Here is a 7,242-nt window from a genome sequence, read left to right as displayed (position 1 = left end):
TCCACTACAAGAAATCTCGTCCCGAGATTTAAGAGGGGAGTAAGGGGGAAGAATAGGTTACAAAATTCTAATGATTCTTCTCGAAGAAGTTAATCCCTTTCGTTGATGTCTTCAATTCTTTATTCCAAAGCATCATGATGAAGTTGTCGTCCTTTCTTCGGGGAACTCCATCGTACTTACGAATAGGTAAGGGGCAACTCTACAGTGATAGGATGTTTTAAGGGAAATTCATCTGGGGGTATCCCAAGAATGAACATATGGGTATCTCTCGAGTTGAACAAATGACACACATCGAGAGCAAAGTAAGACGATGCAATAAGAAGTTTCAAGCGGATAGGCAATCGTTCATTGCCTGAAGCAGAGTGCGAAAGGGGTTCAGAGCAACGGGAATAAGTATTCTGTCCGATACCAGAATAGATCAACAGGCAAGTGGCTCGTGAATTACATACAAAGTCAAGCACGAGGAATAACTTTGACAACAGGTTGTACAGGAGAGTCAGGTTTCGATCCTGTGGAACTGTGGGTTATGGGCCCACCATGTGGGTTAAAAGTAGAAAGGGCGATGATGTCTTGCACGATCATGTAATCAAGGCATGTCAGAGGATAGCCTATCAGTTATGTTGGCAACAATGCCGATACCAAGGGTGAGGGACAAAGAGAACCATCTTCCTGCTCGTTGAACGAGGCAGACCAATAGGCAAAGTTCTCGTCCATCGATAGTTACCGAAATGTCATTAACAATAGTAACAGGGTCTTAATGACAAAATGACACAACACGGTGTTTACATAAGAAGTGAATTATTGCAGCTTAGATCATATAGATCACAAGAAAGATTAAACAAAACAATGGAAAGGAAAAGGGGTTTAAACACATAATTCAGGGGTATATCCTTCCCAAGGTCAAACAGAGCATGATATCCATGACAAGATATAATTGTAGAGAACCCTTTAGGAAAGGGGAGAGAAATTTCATGACATTACCCATACAGCGGTGTTTGGATAATTGAGCAAGAAACATTTAGCATTGGGCTTCAAATGTTCTTGTTGAAAATTGGAGTACCATAGACATGCTTCGAAATAGCATTGACATGGTCATCAAGTGAAGATTAGACTTTGGAAACACAAAGGATCCATCAGGAATAACTTGTAGAATAAGTCTTACTATTTCCTCATGGAAGAATAGTTATCCTTGAAAAAGAAATTATAATGATAGGTCCTCCAGCCAGGGGGGCTAGGCATGACATCATAATACTAGGTCATCAAAGGACCAACATCATAACTCCTGGAAAGTTGTCCCAACCATCATATCTGACCGAGATTCAGATCCGATTGGTGTCATGATACCTCAGACTTAGGATGCCTGAGAAGAGAAGGTGCGACACCAATTAACGAGATGACAATGTGAGATTCTCGGGAAATGAACTATGGAAGTGAGTTCCGAGACAAGAGTTCATCATTAAACCAAGGAGAGAATGGGGAGGTGGCTGATGAACTCACCGACAATTCATTGAGATTTCCAAAAAGATGGATTCCCACAATTATGTGAACAAGGAGATAACATTAGTCAGATCAAATGATACAATGATGTATGCTCGAGGAAAAACATCCACAATTAAAAATTGATCGAAAGTGCACCTAGAAGTATGGACTAAGTAGCACGATCAATGTTAGAATGGTGATTTGATAACCAAAAGACTTAGAATGAAACTATCGGCCATTCACTTCAAAGCAATAGGGTTGCTAGAAGTTTTGAATTTGCACAACAGAGTTCACTCAACACGGGGACCAAGAAAAGAATGGTGATGGCGAGAAGCATCACAATAACAAGAATTCTTAAGAGGTGGTGAAATTCTCACAACATCCTTGACAAAAGGCAGTAATACTTCAAGGTAGATCATAATACAGGCTGGATAGTAAGTTGCATCCATAACATGAACAAGTTTGTGATGAAAGGAAGGTAAGGATGTTGTTGATGGTAACTGAAATTACCAAGGAACGAGGATGGCACTTATCATCAAGAATTCCATTGATATCCTGGAAGGAGTTAAAATGTTGATGATGATCACGACAATTTGTTGTCGAGAGAATCCACGAAGAAGCAATTGAACAACGAATGCATCAAGCAAAAGGACTGATGCAACAAAAGATTATTGGAGCCACATATACGACACAAACTCGAAATCAAGCTCACTGTTTTTAAGGCGAAGTTATATGAGGAGGAAGATCAACGTAAGCTTAGCTCATCGTCAAATAATTGTGCTACGGGAAGAAGGACCGGGTAGCACAGTTAAAATTTAACATGGTAATGATATAGCCGATCAGGCTAGGAATCACTTGAAGGATTATTAAACTCATAATCAACGGAGATTACTTTATTGAATCGGAGTGTGGAATTGATTCACTTATCAATGTCCTTGAGTGTCTAACAACTCAGAACCCGGGGAAAATTAGAATCAGTGAGATATAATACTTGAAGAACTCATAATAAGTTATGCAGTTCCATGATATTCTTGAGATACCAGAGTTTAATACTCAACTGTAGAGCAAAGTAAAGGTTGGACAGGTGCAATGATCTGCAGAAGACAAGTACTTCAACTTGTCCAAGAAATGGTATTTAAAAGGAGAACATGGCCGGAACCATGATTGCAAAAGGCCAGATCCCATATATAAGTTGAACTTATACCAAGGGAATAATTAATTTAAGAGAAGCTTTTAATGATAAGATCTACATCGTGTCCATGGGCATGAACACAAGGTTCAAGGTCGACTCCCACTTCTTCAATGTATAATCTTTCATTCACTTCTCACGCTCGATGAAGCTGTAGTGTTGAAATTTTATCTGGCAAAATACCAAAAGAGTATGACTCGTGAAAACTTTCGAGTTCACACATATTAAGGAAGGCATAGGTTCAACCCATCGGGGCATCTTAGAACATATACCACAAGTTTCAAAAGTAAATACACAAGCTCAAAAGCAGAGCATGGTTGGCCAAGCAGAGGATACAATTTACCAAAGGCAATATACACCCGTGGAAAGGCTCACAAGGTTATTGAATATGAAGGACGATGTCGGATGAAATCCAACAATGGATCGGGCGATCCACAACGGAGCTGATGTGAGTATCTGTACTCAATCAGAGGAAGAAAGATTGCACGGGCATCAAATTATAGAACATCTAAATAATTCGATGCTTAGATAACAAAGGAATTATGATTTCCAAAACAAGGGTTCAGAAGCAGACACTCTGATCAAGGATGGATAAGTTGAATAGACCAGAGGCACAATTGATGACAAATAGTTTGGTCCAGAACCAGCTCATGTCCAGAATGACGTCTGAGCCGGAAAGATAATTTAGAAGGGTCGATTGATGATTGTGTGCATTCGCACACATGTTGAATCAATAGGATTAAAATGACGGTGTCTAAGGATACTAACGAATATTGCCAGACATATGGAAAGCATCCATAATGCAAGCAGACAAGTATTGCAGAGCAATAAGCGACTGAGGAATTTTGGAGGATCAAATAGTATTTCAAAGACCATTGTGAAACACATGAACAACTGGGGATGAGTGGATACTCGATAAGGGCGAGAAATTATCCGTAGGGGTATTCAGGTGGAAAGGAACTGCAAGGCAGTAGGCACAAAGTATTCTCGGATCAATAGAGAGAATTTCAGGGTATCTTCCAATGACAAGATCAACTGGGAACAAAAGTAAGAATGAAAGATGTATGTATTTATTCATAGGGATATTTTGGTGGTAGGGAATTGCAAAAGCAACGGACACAAATTCTCGGGTTACAGCGGAGAGTATCTTCAGGGTCTTCACGTGCAGCAGACGATCATCAGTAATAAGGGGCTCTCCGGGTGAAAGTGATAACGAGATCCTAATGTTAGATTTAGCAAAATCCATTTAACCTGAATAGAAGAGAGATCAGAGTCCCAGAGTATAGACAAGGAGTAAAAGATCCTAATACCACCCAATGGCGACGTGGGCCCATGGGCTGCACAACCATGTCAGTAAAAGTTTTGTAAAGCCTAGACTCGACTTCGGCCAAGGAGTTGGAAGGGGGATTCCTACAGGCAGTCGGCTCTGATACCAACTTGTAATGCCCCCGATTCAATCGTACACTAATCATGCACGCAAATGTGTACGATCAAGATCAGGGACTCACGGGAAGATATCACAACACAACTCTAAAACATAAAGAAGTCATACAAGCATCATAATACAAGCCAGGGGCCTCGAGGGCTCGAATATAAGTGCTCGATCATAGACAAGTCAGCGGAAGCAACAATATCTAAGTACAGACATAAGTTAAACAAGTTTGCCTTAAGAAGGCTAGCATAAACTGGGGTACAGATCGAAAGAGGCGCGGGCCTCCTGCCTGGGATCCTCCTAACTACTCTTGGTCGTTGTCATCGGGCTGCACGTAGTAGTCGGCACCTTCAGCGTAGTAGGAGTCGTCGTCGAAGGTGGCGTCTGGCTCCTGGACTCCAGCATCTAGTTGCGACAACCAGAAAGAAAGGAAAAGGGGAAAGGGGGAAGAAAGCAACCGTGAGTACTCATCCAAAGTACTCGCAAGCAAGGAACTACACTACATATGCATGGGTATATGTGTAAGGAGGCCATATCAGTGGACTGAACTGCAGAATGCCAGAATAAGAGGGGGATAGCTAGTCCTATCGAAGACTACGCTTCTGGCAGCCTCCGTCTTGCAGTATGTAGAAGAGAGTAGATTGAAGTCCTCCAAGTAGCATCTCCAAGTAGCGTCTCCAAGTAGCATCTCTAGTAGCATCGCATAGCATAATCCTACCCGGCGATCCTCTCCTCGTCGCCCTGTTAGAGAGCGATCACCGGGTTGTATCTGGCACTTGGAAGGGTGTGTTTTATTAAGTATCCGGTTCTAGTTGTCATAAGGTCAAGGTACAACTCCAAGTCGTCCTGTTACCGAAGATCACGGCTATTCGAATAGATTAACTTCCCTGCAGGGGTGCACCAACTTACCCAACACGCTTGATCCCATTTGGCCGGACACACTTTCCTGGGTCATGCCCGGCCTCGGAAGATCAACACGTCGCAGCCCCACCTAGGCAAAACAGAGAGGCCAGCACGCCGGTCTAAACCTAAGCGCACAGGGGTCTGGGCCCATTGCCCATAGCACACCTGCACGTTGCGGGGGCAGCCGGAAGCAGACCTAGCCTAGCAGGCGTTCCAGTCCAATCCGGCGCGCGCCGCTCCGTCGCTGACGTCTGGAGTGCTTTGGCTGATACCACGACGCCGGGATACCCATAACTACTCCCACGTAGATGGTTAGTGCGTATAGGCTCGTAGCCAACTTAGATCAAATACCAAGATCTCGTTAAGCGTGTTAAATATCCGCGAACACCGAACAGGGCCAGGCCCACCTCTCTCCTAGGCGGTCTCAACCTGCCCTGTCGCTCCGCCACAAAGATCCACTCGCGGGTGCTCCACCAGCCGACCCGTCTTTGGTCACCACATGTATCATGTATAACGTATATAGTATATACCCATGATCACCTCCCGAGTGATCACGGCCCGATAGTATAGCTCAGCAGACGGACAAGAATGTAGGGCCACAGATGGAAATACTAGCATCCTATACTAAGCATGTAGGATTGCAGGTAACGGTAACAACAGTAGTAGCAAGGACAGGCTATGCATCAGGATAGGTATAACGGAAAGCAGTAACATGCTACACTACTCTAATGCAAGCAGTATAGAGTAGAATAGGCGATATCTGGTGATCAAGGGGGGGGGCTTGCCTGGTTGCTCTGGCAAGAAGGAGGGGTCGTCAACTCCGTAGTCGAACTGGGCAGCAGCAGCGTCGGTCTCGTGGTCTACCGGAGAGAAGAGGGGGAAGAAACAATGAATACAATGCAAACAAATGCATATCGATGCATGACATGACAAGTAACGATGCTAGGTGTGCCCAATCGCGGTAGTAGGTGATACCGACGAAGGGGGGAAACATCCGGGAAAGTATTCCCGGTGTTTCGCGTTTTCGAACAGATGAACCGGAGGGGGAAAGTTGCGTGTTTGATATGTTAGAGGTGTGTGGTGGACGAACGGGCTGCGTGTCCGGATTCGTCTCGTCGTTTTGGGCAACTTTCATGTATAAAACTTTTTCATCCGACTTACGGTTTATTTTCTATGATTTTCTAAAGTTTAAAGGATTTTTTAATTTATTTAATTCGAAAAATAAACAGTGAAATGTCCTTTTAAACTCAGCAGGGGCTAGTCACACTCAAAGACATGTGGGGTCAAGGAGTTGGGTTGACTCAGTCAACACCTTTACTAGTCAACCAATGAACAGTGCATTGGGCCCAACTTGTCATAGGCTTTTTAAAAAGAAAGAGCCACATGTCATCCGTATATAGACTATTCTAGCCATTAATTAACACTAAGTAGTACTAATCTAAGCAAGGGCCGGCCACTACTCCGGCCACGTGCACGACGCACACACACAACACACACAAGTTAGTAGGCTAGGAGTTATTAACATAAGATGCCATTTTGTGATTTTTATAGGATTTAATCTAATCATCAAAAGGATTGGTTCAGTGGGATAAAATAGAGTTTGTCAAGTGTACTTTCAGTTCACACAATTTTCATTCACATTTAATTTCCTTTTGTTATTGTTTTGCTGCAGTAAAGAGGGGTAGTCAGTGTAGAAGTAGCCAAGCTAGCTATGCCTACAGTAGCATTCAACAGCAGCAGCAAGTTCAGTAGAGAAGCAGCGGGCAACGGCATGGCGCAGGCGCGGCCAGGCAACGCCGCGCACAGCCGGATGCGTCCCAGGGGCGGCGCTACGCGCGGGCAGGTGAGGCCAATGGTCGCGGGTGCGGTGACGCAGAGGCGGGGCGGCGAGTGGGCGCGGGGGAGCAGAGCTCCGGTGTGGCTGCGGGAGGGTGAGGGCGACGACCGCGGCGAGCAGCAGGGCAGCAGCGGGAACGCACGCGGGCAGGAGCGACAACAGGCTAGCGTGCGTGCACTGGAGGCAGAGGGCGCGACGAGGTGTGGGTGAGCACGAGCGGGAGCAGAGCTCCGGTTCAGGGCGACCGAGGCGAACAGGCGCGGCTACGGCGATACATGCGTAAGGGAAATAGGGGGGAAAAGAATGGCAGCTCACCGGGAAGGCACAGGATGGCCCGACGAAAGGTTAGTAGGGCAGGGGTGGCCGGATTTGAGGAAGAACGCCAGCGACCGAAGGATGAAG

The sequence above is a fragment of the Triticum aestivum genome, chromosome 1B, assembly GCF_018294505.1.
Source record: "Triticum aestivum cultivar Chinese Spring chromosome 1B, IWGSC CS RefSeq v2.1, whole genome shotgun sequence".
Taxonomy (NCBI): Eukaryota; Viridiplantae; Streptophyta; class Magnoliopsida; order Poales; family Poaceae; genus Triticum; species Triticum aestivum.
Note: the sequence above shows the minus strand (reverse complement) of the source record.